The sequence below is a fragment of the Dasypus novemcinctus genome, chromosome 22 (assembly GCF_030445035.2).
Source record: "Dasypus novemcinctus isolate mDasNov1 chromosome 22, mDasNov1.1.hap2, whole genome shotgun sequence".
Lineage (NCBI taxonomy): Eukaryota > Metazoa > Chordata > Mammalia > Cingulata > Dasypodidae > Dasypus > Dasypus novemcinctus.
In genome coordinates this window covers 67426459-67452186 of record NC_080694.1, presented here as the reverse complement: position 1 = coordinate 67452186, position 25728 = coordinate 67426459, and the positions used below count along the sequence as shown (strand labels likewise).

Sequence of the window (25728 nt, the reverse complement as noted above, 5' to 3'; positions counted from 1 at the left end):
TTCCTTTGACTCCTAAGACTGGGATTACTACTGCATGTGGAATCTGAACAATTATAGGCTGCCCAAGAGTTAATTTTATGGCTTCTAGTGTTAGCTTTGCTGCAGCTGACAGCTTGCAGACATGAGGGCCATCCCTGGGTTACAGTGGCTAGTTGTTTGGATAAATAAGCTACAGGTCTTTGCCAAGAACCCAGGTATTGAGTGAGCACTCCTACTGCAATGCTTTGGTGATTATGAATGTACAGGTAGAATGGTTTACTGAGATCTAGAAGCCCGAGGTCAGTGCTTCCATCAGAGCCTGCTTGAGAGTGGTGAAAGCATCCTTCTGTGGGCTTTCCCAGAGCAAGGGTTCATGATCTCCCCCCTTTGTGACTTCATAGAAAGGGTGCATGAGGACCATCAAATTGGGGATCCAAATGCAGCAGAATCCAGTTGCTCCAAGAAATTCTTGCAAATTTCAGCAGGTGTTGGGTTCAGGGAGGCTACAGATTGCTTCCTTTCTTTCAAGTCCCAATTCACAAAGACCCTGTGCTATTTTATAACACAGATATTTGACCTGAGGTAGGCAGATCTTGAATTTTTTCTTGAACGCCCAATAGCCCTTTTGTTGCAGATGTTTTAAAAAGCATGGGTTACACTAGAACAGTCTTGGTAGGTGGCACATCCAAGGATGAGGTCATCTACATATTGGAGGAGAAAATAGTTATGGTTTTCTGGTTTAAAGGATTTAAGATCACTGGCCAGTGCTTATCCAAAAATAGTGGGTGCATTTTTAAATCCCTGAGGGAGTCATGTTCAAGTTAACTGTTGCTTTTTGCCAGAGCTTGGATTGTCCCACGTAAAGGCAAAAATTAATTGTCTCAAGGGTGCTACCCAAATGCAGAAGATGTCTTTAAGATCCAGGCATGAAAAGTAGATTGCTGATGAGGGTATCAAGCTGAGGAGAGTGTATGGATTAGGGACTGAAGGATGGAGAGGTATTACTGCTGAGTTGACTGTTCACAAGTCCTGGACCAGGTGGTAATTCCCATCAGCCTTTTTAACTTGGGAAGAGTGAGGTATTCCATGGAGACTAGCATGACTTTAGTATGCCTTCATTCAGCAATCTCTGAATATGTAGCCAGACTTTTTCTTGCGCTTCATGTGGAATGGATGTTGCTTTATGCTCACTGGGCTGGCTGTGGGCTTTATTTCAATAATAACTGGAGGAATGTCATGTGCCATCCCCATTGGATTGCCTTTTGCCCATACTTTAGGCACATCTTTGAAGCGGAGCTATGCAGCCGTAGATTGGCCAGCTTCTCTGAGACAGAACAGTCTCCATTCCTCCTGCAGAGGGAAGGTTAGCACTATTTTCAGAGGTCCCAGTGTTAATGTGGATTGCCCCGTGGCATTAAAGGTAATTTGAGCCTGTAGTTTAGACAGCTGATCTTAACCTAGGAGGGGGACTGGGCACTCTGGGAGAAACAGGAATTCATGAGTAACCTCCTTACCCCCAGTGTTACAGGTCCTGGCTTGGAAAAGGGCTACTGGGTACTTTTACCAGTTGCTCCTACGACGGTGGCTTGTTTTTTTGATAATGGCCCAACTGGCTTGGTCATTACAGAGTGTTGAGCCCCAGTGTTGACCATCATATGTGTGGTGTGACCCCCAGTTTGGACTCTGACCATAGGCTCCGTGGGGCTGAGAGAGCACCGTCAGTCCTAATAATCTCTATCAGTCTTCTATTCCTGCAAGTCCAATGAGCTGATTTGCAGGTTTTCCTTCTGAATTTTTGCAAACCCAGGGTTTGGTTTGTGATGCTCTGCTAGCTTTCCTGGCTAATGTTTTGGCTGCTTTTTCCCCAGCAATGGGGTCGAGTGGCCTGCTGGGTATTCTTGCTTCCAGTGCCCCTTCTCCTTGCAGTACACAGACTGATTTTGCCTTGAGGCAGGGGTTTCCCATTTACTTTCCTTGACACAGGATTGGTATTTTTGACTGTTGCTACTGTGAGAAGGTTTGCTTTTTTTAAATCTTTCACTTTTCTTCCCTCCTGGTCTCTACATTGCAGTTGACATAAACCTTGGTACCTATTTCCATGTGCTAAGAAATATTCATACCAGTGAAGCCATCCAACTTTTGTAGCTTTCTTCAGATGTCTTCCTGTGCCTGGGCAATGAATGCTACATTGACCATTGTTTGGCTTTCAGGAGTGTCTGGGTTAAAGGGTGCAACTACATAAAATGCCTCACACAGTCTCTCATAGAACTGAGCCAGACTTTCATCAAGAGTTTGTAGGATTTCCCACGTTTATTGCTTTTTGGCTCCCAGCTCTGAATCCTTGAATTAAGGCCCTATGTAAAGCTTCTAGTCAGTTGAGCCCAGGCACGTTATTGGGAACTGTGTGCAGGCATATTGGTTACTGTCCAAGTTTCCCTCAGATGCGTGCTCTTTGAGCCAGGTTAAAGCCCCTTTTGTGACCTGCATTCTTTCTTTAAAGTTAAGTAAGGTCATGATGAGTTGTTTACAATCAGCCCAGAGGGTTTGTGGGTCTGTATGATGAACTAGAAGAGGTCTGTCATGGCCTGAGGCTTCTGAGTATTGTTGTAAAGGGCTGCTACACGAATGTTCGGTTTTCCTCCTGAATCTGGCTATTTGCATCATAATGAATTGGAGCTCACACTTCAGGGAGAGGTAACTGCAGGGCCACACTTCTCCCTGCCTCCAGGGCTTCCTTTGATCTGAGTTGTCATTTTTCAGGGACTCCTTCCTGACTGTTGGTCAGCACTATGCTGCCAGGATCACACGGTTGTGGGGGTGGCTGCGATGCATTTCCTGGTGCAGATGGTGACAAAGCAGCTGCAAGAGTGGTATGGGTGCACTCCCTGGTGTGGATGGTGACAAAGGCAACTGTGGGGATGGTGTGGGTGGTGCACTACCTAGTACGGATTGCAACAGGGGAGCACTGCTTAGGGAAATTGGTTCATCCCCTTTCTTCAACACTGGCTCAGTAGGAGCAATTGCATAGGGTGGCAGGAGGTCATTTTCATGTGGCCCTTCTGGAATGGGTGAGTCAGCACTGGATTTGGGGCTCTCTTCCTCTGGACAATTTGCATGGTGTTTGTTTGGCCTGGTTCCTGGGACAGCACTTCTGGGTTTTTGTATTAGGTAAATCCTGGCTTCCTTAGTCATGCACTTCCTTAACCAAGGTGGACTTTGACTCACAGCACCTCCCAGGCATCAATGTAGGGAAACTGGTCAGGGTGCTCTGGTTTTCCAATTACTATGTTGTGGACTTTATAGATGATTTGGGGGTCAAAAGTGCCCTCCTGGGCCAGCCCATGCCAAAAGTCAGTCATTCTAATTCACAAAGCATTCTAAGATTTCCTGGCTGGAACGTTATGCCATATACATCTCCATGGAACACTCAGGGAAAGTTTTTCAGCATACAACCTAATGGGATCCTGCTTTGTGTGTTTCCCATGTTTCCACCCTGTGCTGATACTGCACAACACTCACTCAGCCTTACGTTTTGTCCATTTCCAGCCACATACCTCACAGGAGCTTACGGTGCCTCTTGGCCTTAGTGGGTTGGTATAAACTCCCTACTTGGAAGAAGGTCCCTTTGCAGGGAGGCCCTTCAGACTGCCCTTGACCAGCTGAGGTCATCATGGAATCACTGATCAGGACTCCACACCTGCCCCACAGAAGTGTGTCTCTGCATCTCACTCAGTCTCCACAAGCACATGCACACAACCACTCCTTTTCATTTCTTGGACCTAGAAAAGATGGCTTCCTCCCTTTTCCTCAGGAGTGCTGGTGTCTCCTCTCAAGAGCTGATCAGGCTTCCCTCCTAATTTTTTTCAGAATTAGGTTTTTCCTGTACTGTGCCCCCAGGGGTCTTACCCATCTCTTGTGTGGACCTACTTGCTTCATTCTCAGGGTCTCTTGAGCCCTCTGGTGCCTCTGTTTCTCTGGGAGGGCTCTGGTGGAGTCCACAAACTCTTTCTGGACTAAGGGGAGTCCAGGGGTGCCTGGGATTGGGGTTTGCCCAGGCTCTCCTGGCCTCCCCAGAGATGTCTGGGAGGGGAAATCAACCATTGCTGTGCTTACATGTAAAAGGACTTTTTATTAGTTTCTTCAAGTGTTTTATCTGAGTATCAGGTTACAACCTCTGGGTAAGCTTGAATTTACACATATCCCCCACATTCCAGGTAAGCTTTTAACACAAACACCCACATTCCAGGTAAACTTTAATGAACACATTTAGTTTGCATCCTCCCTGAATATCTAAAGCCTATAGAGTTTATACCTCTTGATTTGCTCTCCAGGCAACTAGGCATACTTGGATATAGAATAAGTTTTAATTTATGCACAGGCTATATTAATATGTCTTTTGGGTCTCTTTATCATATTGTTTATGTTCTCTGTTTTCTTTTGGACTTCTGTCTAGTTATTCTATCTAATGATGTAAGTGGTGTGCTGAAGTCTCCAACTATTATTGTAGAGATGTCTATTTCTCTCTTCAATTTTGCCAGAATTTGTCTCAGGAGAGTTGGTTGTCCAGTTTAGAGATTCGTGACCTCACCCACTCTGGCGATGCTTTGTACAAGTCATTTATTAGTAGCAGCCATCTGATTAGTTGTCTCTTCCAAGCGACTGTATAGTTCATGTTTCTGCTTCACTCCTAAATCTGAATTCTGCAACTTTAAAGCAAGTTCATGCTTCAGAGCCCTGACATCCAGCTGCTGCCATAGAGACACCAAGGCACCTGCTTCTCAGACATCCTTCTCCAGCATCTTCACAGCCAAGTCTATCTCTTGTCTCATGCAGATCTGTCTCTCCAGCCCCTTTTCAACATCCAGTCATAATTGTGTCTTCACCTTTCAAAGCTGTTATAGAGGCGGTGCTCACCGGACACAGAGGCTGATGATTGCAGGCAGGAAGTTTATTGGTAAGCTCTCCCAATGGAGGGGGGTTGGAGAAGAGGCTTCAGCCCACCTCTGGAGTGTAGGACTTTATACCTTACATCAATAGGTGGGAAACCAAGCACAGCCTGGGGCAAAATGGCCAGGGGGAATGGAATAGGAGGTCTTGGAATGCTTGAAGGTTGGGTGGTGCCTGGGCCCAGAGTGGGTGGAGGCCCTTATCTACTCCACTTTGTTTATTGAGGGAATAGGCTGCTCCTAGCCCTTAGGCAATGCTTCAATCTGTTATGGCTGGAGGCTGCCTTCTTCGATTTGTCATGGGGGAGTGGAGTCAGGGTCTTATCACCTATTAATCCTTGCAAACTTTGTAAGGGGAAACTCTTAACATTCCTATTTATATCTATATGTGATGAAGGACCTGAATAATGGGAGTCCCAGGCAGAAGGGAGGGTGAGGGATTCAGGATAACAAACCAGTCTGGCTACATCCTGTTGCCAGGGGGGGTGAAGAGGGGTTCCCTTCCATTCTGCCCAGTGGGTTTTGGTTTCTGGTCCTACAGAGGCTGGTATTGTTGTTGCAGTAAGAAGACACCATTCAAGTACTCCTGAGCTGTTAAGTGTACAATTCAGAGTGTGAATTGGACGAGATGCTTTAAGAAGCAAGGACCAAAAAGATGCCATTCACATGTTCCTGATCTGTTGACTGCATAATTCGGTGTATGAATTGGATGAGAAGCTGTGAGAGACTAAGACCAAAATGATGCAGCAGCAATGCTTTCAGTGATGGTGTTCTAATGGGTGAAAGGATTGATTTTAGGGGTGAGGAGAAGTAAGAGAGAAGTGAGGATAACAATCATTGATTTCTGTAGCTATGGTCTCAGTTCCTCTGAATGATTTCTATGTTTTCTTTTAGAACTCTGAAATTCTCTTTTACCTGTCCCATTCTGTTAATATAGAAACAACAAGTTCCATTTATGACTGCAGAGGTGCCTCCTGTGACAGCGGTGAGAACATCCATGTTCTTCTATTTTGTATGATAACTGATGCCAGGCTGTTAATTTTCAGTTGTTGATTGTGATCTGATGGCTGTGTTTCAGGATATCTGTAATGTGAGAGAGATACTTAGGATTGCTCATCCTAACAATGGAATTTCTACAAACCAGAACAGACCAAAAAAGAAGGGATGCCCAATGCCAGACCTTTCTAGGATTGTGTTATCATGGGTGTGATATCCAAATTCTGGTTTCCCTAAGAAGTGCCTCTTTCTCTGTTCCCTAAGTTGTTGAGACTTAAGTGAGGTTTCAATAAAAGAACTGGGATTAGATATTTGTCCAGAGGGAGCTTTTAGGATGGTGGCATTAGGAATAAAAGATGCTATATTGTACATTCTTGTCCATACTGTAGGGAGTAGAGTGTTAGATATACAGTGTTACCACACAGAAAATAGAAAACTGTGCCTGCAAGGGTAGTGCCATTGAGGGGACTGAGGGAATAAAAAAGAATGTGGGTGGTTGGGAATGTTGAGTGCTTGGGTATTACCATTTACTACATTAAAACATAAAGGAGAGTACTGGGGTTTGAAGTACTGTATATTAGTTTAGTCTGACAGAGATTTCAGAAAAGAGATGTGAAGAAATTCTTTGTTTTTTTCCCTAGGTTCTAATCTGGTAAAATTGTATAATTGTCCTGATTGTGTTCCTACTCCAATAACTCTGCTTTCTATAAGAGCTATTGAAATGGTACATTTTCATTATAGTTTTTATTGCTTACTCATATTGATAGTGTTTGATTGATGCCTGAGTCATCTCAAAACAGGGTTGAATTAAAATGTTTGGCACTTTCAAATCTGCCTGCCAGTGCAGTGTGGTAGTGTTAAAGAGTAGAGCATGATTACAAGATATAGTGGGTACATGTCCTAAATTAGTTGCATAAGGTCATGCACATAGGTATTTTTTTAAAATTTTATTTTATTTATTCATTTTTTTAAAAAAATATTACATTAAAAAAAATGAGGTCCCTATTCACCCCCACCTCCCCCACCCCACCACTCCCCCCACAGTAACACTCTCTCCATCATCATGACACATCCATTGCATCTGGTGTGTACTTCTCTGGGCATCGCTGCACCCCATGGCCTATGGTCCATACCATAGCCCACACTCTCCCACGTTCCATCCAGTGGGCCATGGGAGGACATAGAATGTCCAGCAATTGTCCCTGCAGCACCACTCAGGACAACTCCAAGTCCCGAAAATGCCTCCACATCTCATCTGTTCCTCCCATTCCCCACCCCCAGCAGCCACCATGACCACTTTTTCCACACCAATGCCACATTTTCTCGATTATTAACCACAATAGTTCATGAATAGAATATCATTAAGTCCACTTTAATCCTTACTGTATTCATCCTTCCTGTGGACTTTGGCTTGGTTATGTCCATTCCACATCTATGTCAAGAGGGGGCTTAGATTCCACATGGATACTGGATGCAATTCTCCTGCTTTCAGTTGTAAGCACTCTAGGCTCCATGGTGTGGTGGTTGACATTCTTCACCTCCATGTTAGCTGAGTGGGGTTAAGTCCAATAAATCAGAGTGTAGGAGCTGAAGTCTGTTGAGGCTCAGGGTATGGCTATCCTATTGTCAGTCCAGAGATTCAAATCCCCTAGATATATCTTAAACCCCAGCACCAACTACAATTCCAGTAAAGTAGCATGAAAGGCTTGTGAAAAGAGATCACATCTAAGTCCAGCTCCATCACACAGAAACACCAGCTCCAAAGAAGGGCCAACCAACATGGCAGTGAACTCCATCTGCCATGACCATAGAACCTGTGGGTCTCTTTAGCCCTCAAAAGAACCAATACCTGGGGTTGTATCTACTTTATCTGTCTCTGGGACTCTGCTCAGGTGTGCATAAGGGCAATCCTTCTGACAACCTCCAGACTCTTTTTTAGCAACTCATAGCCATATAAACTCATTTGTCCTTTCCATTTCCCCCTTACTTTAGGTCAAACAGCATTTTAAACTCCTGTTATTATATGTAGACAGGGATATTCTGCTGGTCCGTATTGAGCCTTTAATTCAAGATCATTTTCTAGTTACGTCATCAGCTGGTACTTGGTAGTGTTTCCTCGGTGCCAGGGAGGCTCATCCCCGGGTGTCACGTCCCATGCTGGGGGGAAGGCAGTGCATTTACATGCTGAGTTTGGAAAAAAAAAAGAAAGCTATTGTCTCAATATCTGTACATCAGTTTCAGTAAATATGATATGAATAAGTTAAAAGATTATCTCTGTGGAAGGGAAAAGGTTTTATAATGGATATGTGGGACTACAGTATATTGTATATATGAATTACTGTGATCTAAGGCTCTTGTGAAGAGAAGCTCAATAATTAGGGAAGAAAGAAAAGAAAAAGATAGGATGTAGAATTTTTCCAAATCAATATATATTCTATATCTAACCTTTAAACTCATCGCTATATTCCATTTTACTATAAAGGGAAACTGACATTATATTGGGCTTCACTTTTCAGGAAGTTTTGGATCACAGAGTGGTTCAACAATGGCAGTGGAGGAATACTGGCATGGGATGTTATTGACAGGGCATGTGTCCAGGGTGCATGGAAATGTTTGGATATACTCATAGTGGAAACAATTAAAAACAACAGCTGGGGGGGTACTGGGTTCCTGGCCAGGGAGGGGGGCTCTGTTGTGGTCCTTAGGGGAGCAGTGGCAGTCCTCCAAGTGCAACGGCAAAGACCAGGAAGGAATGAGGGTCCAACAGTGACCTCCTAATACTAATGACTATGCTTGTGAGCCTATACACCTGAAATAAAAACAAGGCCTAGAGCAGCACTGTGCTTAAGGGTTCCCTCCTGACAACCTCCGTGTTACTCAACTCTGGCCTGTCTCAAAGCCAAAGTCAGCATGTAAATGCACTACATAGGTATTTAAAGCATTATAAAAGTTTGCCCATAGAACTGTGACCATACCAATAGAATCTGAACTTTCCCCTGAATGAGAGACATTTAAGACCTGATGGAGAATAAGTATATTTTCATATTCTGGTCAAATTGGGAGGGGGGATTCTGTAACCTATCAGCCTTCAAAACCAGTGTGTTATGGGTAAACACTCAGGAGAGTTTCTGGGCTTATAGGAAAGGTGAGTAAGGATGTAGTTTTGGCATGGACATGCTCAGAAAATATCCAGCAGTTAGAATGTTTAATTGTGTTTGCTATGGATTGGATAGTGTCTGTAAGGGGATGATAAGGGGTCTTTTGAGAGGCTAGTTCAAAGAGGAGTGGAGGGTAAAATATAGAACATTCATCATAGAGAGACTTTAGTCAGTAAAGAAAAGGAAAAGGGTGGCAAAGGAGAAGAGGATTTCCTCAGGGTAAAAATCAGAAAGATGTCCTTGTAACTGCAGGTCCTGAGTGATGTCAAGGTATTGCTCGAGTGAAAGGGAAGAGGGGGTGACAAAACTGGTCAAATGTGAGGAAAGAATGATGCAAAATGCATCGACCTTGAGTAACAATTTACGAATTGGCACCTCCAGAGTTAAGTGTAGTTACAACTGAAAGACAGAAAGGAAAGGGAGAGAGATTAGATGGAAACAGGATCGGTGGTAATCGGAACACTGTCACCTCACTTTCTTGTGAGATTCAAACGTAGGTCTCCAAGCGGTTCACAGGTGTACATATCTTGAGCTTCAGGATCTCATAGTTTGCTGTCTACAGAAGGCAGAGGAGTAGGCTTTAATCTGGAAAAGTGTCCATGGCAGAAAATTTAAAACTTTTGCTGCTGTGGGAGTGGTTAGGAGAACAAGAAAAGGACCTAACCACTTTGGGGTTAAAGGCTGGGGTATAAGGCCTTTAGATACACCAGTCACCTGGATGAAGAGGCAGTGAGGGGACAGTAGGTTCTGGCACAAGTCAGTTAGCTGATGCAGGAATGAACGCATTTGTGTCAGGCCGAATGTATTGCTTTTGAAATCTGATGACTGGGGGTATATTGGCAAGGGTGAAAGGGTATCCATACATGATTTCAAAGGGGCTAAGGAAGTGGGGTTTTCAAGGAAGGGTTCGAATTCTCATGAGTGCCAAGGGCAGTTCAGTCCATGGTGTCTGAACCTGCATTGTGAATTTGTCCCATTCATATGCTCAACTTTTCTGGAGGACTGAGGTCTGTAAGGAATATGTGACTTCCAGGTAATTCCTAAGGCACTACAAACCACTTTTGTGATGTAAGGTGAAGGCTGTCCTGTTATCTGACTGTAGAGAAGAGTGAAGGCCAAGTCTGGGTATTATTAATATCTGTGAACAAGATGTTAGTAACAACATCAGCCTGCTTGTAGATGATGGAAATGCTTCAACTCATCCATAAAAGCTGTCTACAAAGACCAAGAGGTATTTAACCTCCTTACAGGTGGCACGTGGGCAAAGTCTAGTTGCCAGCCTTCTGTGGCTTAGAACATCTAAATTTGTGGGTTGTGAAAGAGAAAGGTGTGCAGCTTCCATGGATATTAGTTTGTTAACAAGTAGAGCAGCTTTTTCTAATTTATTCTAAATATTTTAGAGCTCAGGGCAGTGTAGACTTGGATAAGAATTGTGAAAGCAGCTTATGTCCTACATGGTACTGGTTGTGCAGGGAGGTGAGAATGTCATGGGCTTTTTATTCAGGTAAAAGAATCTTTCCATCCTTCATGAACTACACCTCAATTTGCTTTGCAACAGTAAGGGGGAACTTTGAGGTTTCCTCAGGTCTATAAGGAAGAAGTAAATGGAAATGCTAGAGAATGGGTGTGAAGGTACAGTGGGAACCTGACTAGGATTGGGTAGCCTGCACTCTGGCTTCAGCATCAGCTTAGTTATTGGCAACAGGTATGGGGGAATTCAATTTTTAGTGCCCTTTGCAGTGACTTATAGTGGCTTGGGTTGGAAGTGATACCCCTTTGAGTGATTGTAGGATGAGATTTTCTTTATGATGGAGGATCCACTAGAAGTGAGAAACCCTCTCTCCTGCCAGACTGAGGCATGTGAGTGTAGGATGTGGTGTTGCATGTTTGGGGTCAGTGTGGATGTCTAGGCCATGCCCTTGCCTCTGACCAGTGCTGTGGTGAGGCTGTGGGCTCAGCTTCTTTGTAGGTTGTACCACGGAAAGGGAACCTGACTCAACAGGTTCAGTTAAGGTAACAATAGCAGGTCCAAGTGGTGGTGGTAAGTTTTGTAGAACTGCTACCAGGAAACCATGTATGAGCAGGGGGGTTGGCAAGGAGATATCAAGTACTTCACCACAGTCATGTATGGAATTAGGTTTCAGGTGCTTCTGGGGCTGGGATGGGTTGGGTGGGAAGGAGGTGGAAGGGTTGAGAGGAGGACAGCAGTGCAAGGAGACACTGGGGCTTTCTAGAAGTGTTGAGAGAAGGACAGCAGTGCAGGGAGACTAGGTTTTGTAGAAGGGTTGACAAGAGGACAGTGGTGCAGGGAGACTCTGGGTTTTGTAGAAGGGTTGTGTGGAGGATTTGGTGGTGGGTGGAGGAGACAGATGCAGTGGCTCTGTGAGTTAAGAGAGGAGGTAAGGAATGAGAAAAAACATTGAGATGACTTATTGGAGATAGTTTAAACTTTCTTGCCCCAGAAGGGAAGCAATGATGAGGATTTTGAAGCAAGTTGGCCAGCCAAGGTTTATAGGATCTAACTGCCTGGAGAAGTTGGCAATGATTCAATTATCAGGGCTGTGGGGTTTTGTTAGGTTTCCTAATGTCTGTCCATGTCAGGGATTGACATGGAGGAGGAAGGGCCACACGGGGTTAGGAAAGGCTAAAGCAGTGCAGTCACTGAGGCTTCCTTAAGTTCAATGAAGGTGGACTTGAGTGGTAGAGGGTGATGAAGGGCTCATGCAGATACCAGAATCAGCTTGGTAGAGGTGTAGCTCTAGGCCCAAAGTTTGGAATTCAGAGATGGAAAATGTTAACTGGCCCTAAGAAAGAAAGGAGATCTGTCATGGAATGTTGGAGGGGACAGTGCTGATGAGTTGAATACAATCCCAGTTAGATGTTTATGTGAGGGAGAGAGGTGGAGACCTAGAGAGGTTACTTCAGTTCTGAAAAATTGTCCTTTGCTTGGAGAGATGTGATATTCCCTATCTCTGAAAAGGTTAAGCAGAGGGCTAGTGTGAGCTCTAGAAGTTAGTAAGGAAGGGTTGCAGAGGAGTAAGTCACCAACATATTCAAGGAGGGTACTGGAGGGAAGCTGAAGGTCTGAGAGGTCTAAGTGTAGAGGCTGTCCACAATGTGAGGACTGTTTCTAAAGTCCTGGGGAAGGATTGTACATGTTAACTGCTGGGGTTTTAGGGGGTTCTCAGGGCCCATCCATGTGAAAGCAAAAATGTCTGGGATGTTCCATCTAAGTGGATAGTGAGGAATACTTCCTTAAGACCAGTTATGGTGTAGTGTGTAGTGTGTGGGCATATGTGGGATGAGTCTGTGTAGATTGTGAACTAAAAGAATGATGGGCTGTGTGGCTTTTTTGATGGTTCAAGGTCCTGTATGAGGTAATAGCTCCTATTTGGCTTCTTTACCCCAGGATGGGGTGTTAAAGGGGAGGTGGTTGGGTGCAAAACCCCACAGCACAGAATTTGTCCATAGTGGACTTAAGACCCTGTTGAGCACTGAGGGACAGGGATACTGAGGAATGTTTGTGAGAGAGGATGGGTTTTAAGATTATCTCTCTTTACTACAAAGGACTGGCTGTGTGGGGATGGAATCCTGCTGGAGCGGGCTGTTTCAGGAACCCACAAAACAGGTGTCTGGATGTCAATCTGGAGAGACTGTGACAAAAGTAGTGCTTGCTCAAGGTAAAACTGTGGGTTTCTAACACTGAAGCCAGAAGCCATGGGAAGGCAAAACCCTTCCCCCTAGGGCTGAGGGTCACAGCATTTCCTGAAAACTGTTGGTCATAAGGCAGCATTCCTGAGACATGTGTTCCCCAAATGCATGATCCCCAAGCCTGTGTTCCCTGAACCCCTGTAACTCACATTCCCCTGTCCCACGTACCCCAAGTCTGCATTCTCCTGGGTCTCCATTTCTCAAGCCCAGCACTCCCCGAACTCCATCATTACTCTAGCCCTCCATTCTTGGACTAACTCTGGGAGTGGGAGGGCCTAGGTAGGAGCTGCAGAGGGGCCCAAGGAGTGCATGTTCAATTTTCTGGTCCCCCTCACCACCTTTTTTGAGCTTCAAGGAGCATACCAGCTGGCTTCGTGAGAGCCTAGGAAGAGAGGAGAGGTGAATGTGCTGAGAAGACTGATATATCTAAACGCCCTGGGATAGGAAACTTGGTCTGGGAGAAGGTGGAGTCAGAAAATTAACTAGACCCCTTGTAGCACACCTAAGGGAGAGGGACAGTAGGGAGTGTTTTGCAGGCTTTCAATAACATATTTAGGGTACCTGGCAAGGTGTGGGTGCTCTCTCTCAAGAAACTAAGAATCATTATTTTCTGTGGTGAGCTGGTTCACCAGGGTCCCACTTAAATCTCCAATGGGAGCCCTTACACAGCCTTCCTGCTGACCTGGGAGAGAAGGAAGTGAGGAAGGGGGAAAGTGGGAATGTCAGACTCCTAAGCAGTTTATTCATTTGCAAAGAGGAATTTTTTTTTTTCTTGAGACCTTGTCTGGTCTTTTTTTGCTGGTTTGATTACTTGTTTTCCTTCCTCTCTATCCCCCCATGGCCCTTTTTTCTTTCTTTTTTTTTCTTTCTTGCTTCTTTTCTTTTCCATTTTTTCCTTTTTCCTTTTCTTCTTTTTCCTTTCTTTCTTTTATTATTTTCTGCAGGCAGTGTTTCTTATTTGCTATGCTTCCTTATCCTCATTTTCCACTTTTCTGTGTGTACTGATTTTGGGTACCAACACTATCCCCTTTCCTTTACATCTTTCTATCCTCCATTGTCTATTGTTTCCCTTATATTCCACCTCTCTTTGTTTAGCCCCCAATATTTCTGACATTTTTAATCTCTAATACCTCTATTCTGTTTTCTGTCTCGTATTCACTCTTTATATTATTTTCCTTTCTTTTGTCTTTCCCTCTCTCCTGACCACACTGGTCTTTTATTTCATACTATATTCCTCCCAATTCAGTTTACTATCTCATTATAGGTACTCCACTTTTTTACTGTTACATCTCTACACAGCTTACATGAGCTTAATATTCATTCTCCTAGATCTCACATGGTTCTTCTGGTAAAATTTACTATCAATACTACTATAATACTTTTTCTTTTCTTAGGCCTTTGGTTTCTCTGGACATAATATTTTCCTTCAAGTGAACTTAGCCAACAACAAGGAAATAGAATAAGAAGAACAAAGTGACAAATAGAAGATTTAACATGCACACACACACAAAATACCTAAATGAACCCTGAGACTAGATGAAGAAGCTAATCAACTGAATAAGCCCATCAAGATAAAATGATGACCACACAGCAACAACAAATTGCAAACTGTACTAATAATCAGGAAAACAAGGTCTAATCTAAGGAACAAACTAAAAACCAGGAAGAGGAACGGAACACTGAACATCTAATAAAAGCTCTCAAAACATATATCATAGACCAATTTAATGAAGTGAAGGAAGAGATTAAGGATATTAAATAAACATTTGGAGACCATAGAGAAGAAATTGTAATCACACAAAAATAGATAATGGATATGATGGGGATGAACAGCACAATCCAAAAAATAAAAAAATACACTCTCAACAAACAACAGCAGATTTGAAGAAGAAAAGGAAAGAATTAGTGATGTGGAAGACAGGACATCTGAAATCAAACAGATAGTGGAATTGATTGACAAAAAGATAGAAAAAAAAAACCCAGCAGGAACATAGAAACGTGAGTGACAACACAAAATGCACAAATATATGCATTATAGCCATCCCAGGGGAGAAGAAAAGGAAAAGGGGACAGAACGGGTGTTGGAGGAAATAATGGCCAAAAACTTCCCAAAACTATTGAGGGAGATGGATGTACATGTCCAGGAAACAAAATGCACCCCAAAGAGTACAAATCCCAACAGGTCTACCCCAAGACACATACTTGTCAAATTATCCAATGCTCAAGAGAAAGAGCAGAGAGGTGGGGCAAGATGACATCTGAGTGAGTGCACCTCATAATCTCTCCTGCAAAGAAGTTGCTGAGTAGGGTTGGAGTCCTGCTGGACCAGGCTGTTTCAGATGTTTGCAGCGCAGGAGGTGTCTGGACATCAATTTGTTGGAACAGTGACAGAGGAGATTTTTGCAAGAGGTAGAATTTTGGGTCTTTTGCATGGAGGTCGGAGGTTGTGGGTGGGTCCCTTCCTCCTGGGGCTGGCAGCCCAGCTGTGACAATCCCTGAAATCTTTGTTGTGCAGCAGTGCTCCCAATTCCTGAAGTCTTCGTTGACCTGGGGTTTTCCCAAGCCCTGAGTGGGTTGTTTTGCAGGGTGGAAGGTGTCAGGATGTCAATTTGGTGAGACAGTGACAGAAAAGATTCTTGCAAGAGGTGGAATTTTGGGTTTCTGATATGGAGGTCAGAAGTTGTGGGTAGAGCCCCCCCCTCCTAGGGCTGGCAGCCCAGCTGTGACAATCCCTGAAATCTTTGTTGTGCAGCAGTGCTCCCAAATCTTCAGTGGACTGTTTTGGGGACTTGCAGGGCAGGAAGTGTCTGGATGTCAATTTGGTGAGACAGTGACAGAAGAGATTCTTGTGAGAGGTGGAATTTTGGGTTTCTGACATGTGGGTCAGAAGTTGTGGGCAGGACCCCTACTCCAGGTGACTTGGTCGCTGTGATCCCTGAAAGGTTTGTTGTTCTATGGTGTTCCCAGGCCCTGTGTTAACCGGATGCATGGTTCCCAGGTCTGTGTCCCCTAAACCCTGGTGGCCCATGTTCCAGAGACTCTCACACTCTGAGTCTGCAATATCACGGACTTCCCATCCCCGAATCCACCATGCCCTGAGGTCCGTATGAGGTCCTTGATTACCCCAGCCCTTGAGGTTTTGTGTTGTTGTTTTTTTCCCTCTCTCTCTCTCCTTGAACTTGGAGGAGTGTAACAGCTGATGTGGGCAGAGTCTGGGAAGAAAGGAGAGGAGAATCTACTGAGAAAGCCCAATTTACCTAAATGTCCTGGGATAGGAAACTTGGTCTGGAAGAAGGAGGAGTCAGAAAAGCAATTAGACCTCTTCTAGCACACCTAAGGGGGAGGGACTGTAGGAGGTGCTATCCAAGCTTCCAATAACATATTTGGGGTTTCTGGTGAGCTGGATGTGCTCTCACGCTGGATATAAAATCATGGTCTTCTGTGTTGAGTTGGTTCAACAAGGATGTACTTGGATCTCCTACAGGACATCTAAGGCATCTTTTCTGTTGCCCTGGGAGAGAAAGAAGTGAGGAAAGGAGAAAGGGGGAAGGTCAGATCCCTAAATGTATTATTTAATTGCAAAGAGGATTTGTAGCTTGAAACGTTGGTTCTTTTTTTTTTTTTTTTTTTTTTTTTTTGGTGTGGGTGCTAATATTGTATTGTCTCCTGGTCTTTTCTCCTGTTTTATCCCCCAAGATCCTTTTTCATTTACTTAGGTTTTTTTCTCTTTTTCTTGCTTGATCCCCTCTCCCTTTTCTTTGCCCTCCTTTTTCTCTTCTCTTTTTTTCTTTTCTCTCTTTTTCTTCTTTTTCTTTTCTTTTCTTTATATAATAGGTGCTGCAGGGAGTGCTTCACACTTGCTGTGTTTCCTCATCCTCCATTTCCTATTTTCTATGTGTATTGATTTTGGCCACCTACACTATCCCCTTCCCCCCACATCTTTCTATCCTCCATCATCTGCTGTTTCTCTTACTTCTACCTCCCTTTCTTTTGTCCCCAATTTGACTAACTTTTTATTTCCAGTACCTTTGTTCTGCTTTCTGTCTTTTATCTGCTCTTGATAATATTGTCTTTCTTTTCTTTTTCCCTCTCTCATGAAAACACAGGCCTTTCTATCTCATTATATGTATTCTACTTACTGCTATAACACTACACAACTTACATGAATCTAATATCCATATCCCTAGATCTCACATTGTTGCTCTGTTAATATTTATTACCAATACTACTTTATACATTTTCTTTTCTTACTCATTTTGCTTTCCCTGACACAAATTTTTTCCTTCAAAGGGAACCTAGCCAGCAACAAGAAAATAGAGTAAGAAGAACAAAGTGACAAAGTGAAGATGTAACACTTATGCATGAACAAAAACTAATTAATCCCCAAGACCAGACAAAGAAGCTAAGGAACTGATTAAAACCGTCAAGATAAAATGATGACCAGACAGCAACAAAAAACTACAAACCAAACCAATAATCAGGAAAACATGGCCGAACCCAATGAACAAACTAAAAACAAGGAAGGGGAGCAGAACATTGGGCAAGTAATTAAAGGTCTCAGAACATATATTAGAGACCAACTTAATGAAGTAAAGGAAGAGATTAACAATATGAAGAAAACACTTGGAGAGGAAATTGCAGACACACGCAAAAAGATAACAAATACGATGGTGATGAATACCAGAGTTCAAGGAATCAAAAATACACTCTCAATAAATAGCAGCAGATTAGAAGAGGCAGAGGAGAGAATTAGCAACGTAGAAGACAGTACATGTGAAATCAAACAGATAGTAGAACTGATCGATAAAAAGATAGAAAAAATCCAGCTAGGACTTAGGGACCTGAGTGACAATGCAAAATGCAGAAACATATGTATTATAGGCATCCTAGAAGGAGAAGAGAAGGGAAAGGGGACAGAAGGGGTGTTGGAGCAAAGTATGGCTGAAAACTTCCCAAATCTACTGAGAGAAATGGATGTACATATCCGGGAAGCACAATGAGCCCCAAACACCATGAATCCCAACAGGCCCACCCAAAGACATATAATTGTCAAATTCAATGCTCAAGACAAAGAGAAAATTATAAAAGCAGCAAGAGAGAAGAGAACCATCACATACAAGGGAGGCTCCATAAGATTAAGTGCTGATTTCTCATCTGAAATCATGGAGGCAAGAACGCAGTGGTGTGATACAGCCAAGGTACTAAAAGAAAAAAATTTCCAACCAAGAATACTCTACCAAGCAAAGTTAGCATTCAAAAATGATGGAGAGTTCAAAATATTCACAGATAAACAGAAACTAAGAGAGAATGCCAACAAGAACCCTGCCCTTCAATAAATACTAAAGGGAGTTTTGCAGGAAGAAAGAAAAAAACAGGAGAGACAGAGTTGGAGGAGAGTGTAAGAGCAACAAAAAAGACAAATGAGAAGGAAAAACAAAAAAACAAACTATGACAAACACAAGTCCAAACAAAATATGGCTAACATAAATAATTCTTTGAAAGTAATACCACTGAATGTCAATGCAATAAACTCCCTGTCAAAAGATTCAGACTGGAAGATTGGATAAGGAAATATAACCCATCTATATGCTGTCTACAAGAAACACATCTTAGACCCAGGGATTCATGGAGGTTGAAAGGTAAAGGCTGGAAAACAATCTTAAAAGCAAACAATAACCAAAAAAAGAGGGGAGTAGCTATATTAATATCAGACAAAATAGACTTTAAATGTGAAACTATTGTGAGAGACAAAGATGGATATTACATATTAGTGAAATGGATAATCTTTCAAGAAGAACGAATAATCATAAATGTTTATGCTCCTAACAAGGGCACCTCCAAATACGTGAGGCAAACACTGGAAAAACTAAGTGAAAGAATAGATGCCTCTACAATTATAGTGGGAAAAACTTTAATAAACCATTATCAGCTTTGGACAGAACATCTCAAAAGAGGATCAATAAAGAAACAAAAAATTTGAAGAGTATATTAGAGGAGGTGGACCTAATGGATATATACTTATCATTAAACCCGAATACAGCAAGATATACATTTTTCTCAAGGGCACGTGGATCATTCTCCAAGATAGACCATATGCTAGGCCACAAAGAAAGGCTCAATGAATTCAGAAAGTTTGAAGTCATACAAAATAATATCTCTGACCACAGTGGAGTGAAGCTGGAAATCTGCAAGGGCCAGAGGCCCAGATTTCACACCAAGATTGGAAATTAAACAGCACACTCTTAGAAAAACAGTGGGCCAGAGAGGAAATCTCAAAAAAATTAATAACGACCTTGAAACTAATGAAAATGATAACAAAGCATACCAAAACTTATGGGATGCAGCAAAAGCAGTACTGAGAGGGAAATTTATAGCCATAAATTCACACAACAAAAAAGAAGAAAGAGCAAAAATTGAAGAACTAACTGCATATTTGGAGGAATTGGTAAAAAACAACAACAAAGTAACCCCACAGGAAGAAGAAAGAAAGAAAGAACAAAAATAAGAGCAGAACTAAATGGAATAGAAAAATAAGAAAGCACTTGAAAAGATAAACAAAACAAAGAGCTGGTTCTTTGAGAAGATCAATAAAATGGAAAAACCCTTAGCTAGACTAACAAATAAAAAAATAGAGAAGATGCAAATACACAAAATAAGAAAGGAGAAAGGAGATATCACCACTGATCCCACAGAAATAAAGACTCTCTTAAGAGGATACTTTGAAAAACTATATTCCAACAAAAATGACAATTCAGAGGAAATGGACAAAGTCCTAGAAACACATAAGCTGCCACTATTGATGAAAGAAGAAATTGGTGTTCTCAACAAACAAATCACAAGTAAAGAGATAGAATCAGTCATTAAAATCCTCGCAACTAAGAAGAGCCCTGGGCAACACGGATTCACAGGTGAATTCTACAAAACATTCCAGAAAGAACTATTGCCAACCTTGCTGAAACTCTTCCAAAAAATTGAAACAGAAGGAATATAACCTAACTCATTCTATGATTCCCCAACCACCCTAGTAACAAAGCCAAACAAAGACACCACAAGAAAGGAAAATTACAGACCAATTTCTCTAATGAACCTAGATGCAAAAATCCTCAAGAAAATACTTGCTAACCATATCCAACAACACATTAAACAAATTATACACCATGACCAAGTGGGATTCATTCCGGGTATGCAAGGATGGTTCAACATAAGAAAATCAATGAATGTAATACACCATATAAACAGATTGAAGGAAAAAAATCACGATTATATCCATAGATGCAGAAAACGCATTTGACAAAATACAGAATCCTTTCTTGATAAAAACACTGCAAAAGATTGGAATACAAGGAAGTTTTCTGAACATGATAAAGAGTATATATGAAAAACCCACACCCAACATCATTTACAATGGTGAAATCCTAAAATCCTTCCCTCTAAGATCAGGAACAAGACAAAGATGCCCACTATCACCTCTTCTATATAACATTGTCTTAGAAGTACTTGCTCAAGCACTGAGGCAAAACCAGATATAAAAGTCATTCAAATTGGAAAGGAAGAAGTGAAAATTTCATTATTTGTAGATGACATGATCCTATACATAGAAAACCCTGAAAGGTCTACAACAAAGCTTCTAGAACTCATAAATGAGTTTAGTAAAGTCAGAGGTTATAAAATCAATGTGTAAAACTCAGTAGCATTTCTGTACACCAATAATGAACCAGTTCAGGAGGAAATCAAGAAACAAATACCATTTACAATACTCAGTAAAAAAATCAAATACCTAGGAATAAATTTAACTAAAGATGTAAAAAAACTTATACACAGAGAACTACACAACACACAACACTCAAAGAAGGCCTAAATAAATGGAAGAATATTCCCTGTTCATGGATAGGAAGACTAAATGTTATTAAGATGTCTATCATTCCAAAACTGATACACAATCAATGCAATCCCAATAAAAATCAACACAGCTTTCTTTAAGGAACTAGAAAAGCTAGCTATGAAATTTATTTGGAAAGGAAAGAGGCCCTAAATAGCCAAAGACATATTGAAATAGGAAAAGGAAATTGTAGGAATCACACTACCTGACTTCAAAAAATACTACAAAGCTAGAGTAGTGAAAAATGCATGGTATTGGCACAAGGAGAGACACACAGCTCAATGGAATGGAATTGAGAGTTCTGATATAGATCCTTATATATGTAGTCATATAATATTCGATAAAGCCACCAAACCCTCTCAACAGGGAGAGAATGGCCTATTCAACAAATGGTGCCAGGAGAACTGGATATCCATATGTAAAAGAATGAAAGAAGATTACCAACTCACACCTTATACAAAAATCAACTCAAGATGGATCAAAGACCTAAATATAAGAGCCAGGACCATAAAGACTTTGGAAAGCAATGTAGGGAAGCATCTACAAGACTTTGTAATAGGAAATGGCTTCATGAACTTCACACCAAAAGCACGAGCAGCAAAAGAACAAATAGAGAAATGGGACTTCCTCAAAGTTAAAGCCTTCTGCACCTCAAAGGACTTTGTCAAGAAAGTGAAAAGAGAGCCTACACAATGGGAGAAAATATTTGGTAACCATATATCTGATAGGAGCCTTATAACCTGCATATACAAAGAACTCCTATATCTCAAAAATGAAAAAGATAAACAACCCATTTATAAAAGGGGAAAAGATGTAAACAGACACTTCTCCAAAGAAGAAATACAAATGGCCAAATAGCACATGGAAAAAATGCGCCAAATCTCTAGCTGTCAGGGAAATGCAAATCAAAACTACAATGAGATACCATCTTACTCCCATAAAATTGGCAGCTATGAAAAAAAAAACAGAAGGCTACAAGTGCTGGAGAGGATGTGGAGCAATGGGAACATTCAACCACTGCTGGTGGGAATGCAGAAGAATCCAGTCATTCTGGAGGGCAGTTTGGCAGTTTCTCAAAAAACTAGCTATAGATTTGCCATATCATCCAGCAATTCCACTGCTGGGTATATACCCAGTAGAACTGAAAACAAGGACACAAACCGATATATGCACACCAATGTTCATAGCAGCACTGTTCACTCTTGCCAAAAGTTGGAATCAACCCAAATACCCATCAACAGATGAATGGATAAATATAATGTGGTATATACATAAAGTGGAATACTACTCAGCTTTAAGAATGAATACACCACAAACACATGTTATAACATGGATGAATCTTGAGAACCTTATGTTGAGCGAAGCAACCCAGGCATTGAAGGACAAATACTACATTACCTCAATGATATGAAATAAGTAAACCAAGCTGCCTCAGAGGGCTACAGACTGGATGATAGGCTTACAGGAAATTGGTGGGTAGAGGAAGGATGTAAGCTGACACCTACATGGGTGTAAATATGATAAGCTGGAGGTAAGTATTTGTACAAGGAAGGAATAAAATCGGGGAACAGGGTTACCTTTGGGTGGGGCTTTGTGGGCTTGAGGGGTCTAGGGACAGGAAGATGGGTAATATTGCCCAAGAAATTGGGGGGATAGTGGGGCAATATACAAACATAGGAGATTGTCAGGTATTTGGTTCAGAGTATAATGCTGAGAAAATTTTTCAAAAATATAATAAGGCAGGTTACCTACTTAAGATGCTTAAAGGGGATAATCCAACACAGGACAGGTTCCTAGGGAGTATGTGAATGCTCATTTTGCCATAGTGGGTTATATCATTGGATAGAGACCCATATAAGGAGAGCAAAGGTATACCCACAACCTGGGGAGGACTGGTGTTCTCAAGTAGAAGGAATTGTCTCTCTCAAAAGAAATGGTGGTTTGCAGTGAATTAAGGCAGTTGAGCATGTCAAGCCCTCAACATTGTTGCAAGATCTGCAACAATGAAGGTTGACTGTCACTGTGGGCCCTAACGGGAGGGGGAAAGAGGGATTGAATAGATGGATTCAATGTAACTGTGTGGGCAATAGAGGTGTTCCAAAAGCTTATGCAAGAATGGATATAAGACAAGTTAAATCACGCCAAAAATATATAGGGGCTGATAGGCTAAAATGTAAATCATAATGTAAAACATAAGACAACTAAAAATTTAGAAAATTGTATAGTCTAAAATATAAATCACAATGTAAACCCAAATGTTACCTTGTTTGAAAGCTATTGTCTCAATATTTGTATATCAGTTTCAGTAAATATAATATGAATATGTAAAAATATTATTGCTGTGGAAGCAAAAAGTATTTTATATTGGATATGTGGGAGTACCATATATTGTATATATGAATTACTGTGATCTAAAACTTTTGTGAAGATAAGCTACATAATTAGGAGAAAGAAAAAAGAAAAATATAGGACATAGACACAGAGGAAAAGACAGAAATATTTGCCATGCCAATTTACATACAGGGCAATACTTATTGCAGTGATGGAAGGCAAAGCATCAAAAACAAAGCTTTTGCATTTTTAAAATTTTTGATACCCCAATTTATTTTTACCTTAATTTTTCTAAATTAATGTATTCTATATCTAACCTTTAAACTCACCACTATATTCCATTTTACTATTAATGGAACCTGGCAATGTATTGGGCTTCACTTTGGAAGAAGTTTTGGATCACAGAGAGGTTCAAGAATGACAGGGGAAGAATACTGGTGTGGGATTTTATTGACAGGGAACACATGGTTGGCAGGGAGTTCTCCGGGGCATATATCCAGGGTGCATAAAAATGTTTGGATATTTTCATAGTGGTTACAATTAAAAACAACAACTGAGGGAGTGCTGAGCTCCTAGCAAGGGGAGCTCTATCACATTCCCAAAAGGAATAGCAACAATCCCCCAAGTGCAATGGCAAAGACCAAAAAAGAAGGAAGGTCCAACAATAAGCCCTTGATATTAATGACTATGCTTGTGAGTCTGAGTACCTGAAATAAGAACAAGGCCTAGAGCTGCATGGTGCCGAAGAGTTACCTCCTGAGAGCCTCCGTGTTGCTCAAATGTGGCCAGTCTCGAAGCCAAATTCAGCATGTAAATGTCCTGCCTTCCCCCCAGCATGCGACATGACTCCCAGGGATGAGCCTCCCTGGTGCAGAGGAATTACTAACAAGTACCATCTGAAGATGTAATTAGAAAATGACCTTGAATAAAAGGGTCAACTCAGATCAGCAGAATATCTCAGTCTACATATAATAACAGGATTAAAAATGCTTTTGACTTGAATAAAAGGGGGAAATTGAAATGAAAAATGAGTTTATATGGCTATAAGTTTCCAGAAAGTGCTGGGAGGTTTTCAAAGGGGTTGCCCTTATGCACACCTCAGCAGAGTCCCAGAGACAGATAAAGTAGATACGACCTCAGGTATTGGTTCTTCTGAGGGCTACTGAGACCCACAGGTTCTATGGTCATGGCAGATGGAGTTCAGTGCCATGTCAGTTGGCGCTACTTTGGAGTTTGTGTTTCTGTGTGATGGAACTGGACTTAGAAGTGATCTTTGTCCACAAGTCTTTCCTGTTAGTTTTAACAGAACTGTAGTTGGTGTTGGGGTTTAATGTATACCCAGGGGACCTGCATCTCTGAACTGACCATGTGACAGCCAGAACCTGCGACTCAGCAGACTTGCAACTCCTACATTCAGGTTTATTGGACTTATCCCACTCATCTAATATGAAGTTGAAAAAGGTCAACCACCACACGAGGGAGCCAAGAGTGCCTATAACTGCAAGCAGGAGAATTGCCTCTAGCATCTATATGGAATCTCAGCCCCTCTTGATATAGATATGGAGGGGACACAACCATTCTTAGTTCCACAGGCTGGAGGAATAGAGTATGGATTAGAGCGGTCTTATTGATATTCTGTTCATGAGCTATTGTGATTAGTAATCAAAGAAAATGTGGCCTTGGTGTGGAGAAAGTGGCCCTGGTGGGGGTAGGGAGTGGGAGGAAGAGATGTGATATGGGGGCATTTTCAGGGGTTGGAGTTGTCCTGGGTGGTGCTGCAGGGACAGTTACTGGACATTGTATGTCCTCCCATGGCCCACTGGGTGGACTGTGGGAGAGTGTGGGCTATGGTGTGGACCATTGACCATGAGGCACAGAGGTGCTCAGAGATGTATTCACCAAATGCAATGAATGCCTCATGATGATGGAGGAGGTTGTTGTTATGGGGGAAGGAGTGGGATGAGGGGGTGGGGGGTATATGGGGATAGTTGTATTCTAAAGCTTCTTTTTTTTTTCTTCAAAAATGTTTCTTAGCCTTCTATTCTTTTGCATCCTTCTTTTCCTGACCAGTGCATCCTGTTTCATGGCTGAACATCCAGTAGGTTACACACCTCTCTTGGCTCTTCTTTTTCAAATGTATCTTAGGTAGTCATACGATTTTTGCTTCCATGTATACTTGAGAATTTGTCAATTAAAAAAAAAAATCCTGCTGTAGATAACTGAAATTATATTGACACAGGTTCATATTTTATTGGATTTGGAGAAAATAGATATTATTTTATCTAATAAGCATGTTGTTCCTCCCCATATATTAGATCTAGTTTTATAACTTTTAGTAGGATTTTGAAACATTCTCCATAAAAAAACTTGGCAATACGTAGCAACATGCGTATCACACAGTAATTCTCCCACTAGAGAAATACTCATGCATGTGTACAAGGAGATAAATTCAAAATTGTTCAGTACTACAGCACAGTTTAAATTATGGAATGACAATAAATTACATTCTATTTATAAAGTACACCAACACAGTAGTTTAAATGAATGAAACACAGTTACATGTCTCTGCATGGATACATTTCAAAAACAAACCATTGAACAACCAAAAATACAAATTAAGTGTATGGATAGCTCTTACTGTAAAAGGCAGTAAACATGCAAAACAATGCTACATATTATTTAAGGGAAATATTTAGGTGGTAATAGCATAAAAATAAGTCATAGAAGT

The 25728-nt window shown here is 41.6% G+C and overlaps 1 pseudogene; it reads right to left on the bottom strand.

The window, feature by feature from the left end:
* Nucleotides 1–4547: 4547 nt before the first annotated feature.
* Nucleotides 4548–25728, bottom strand: part of LOC139437353 (protein RUFY3 pseudogene) — a 196255-nt pseudogene continuing 175074 nt past the window's right edge.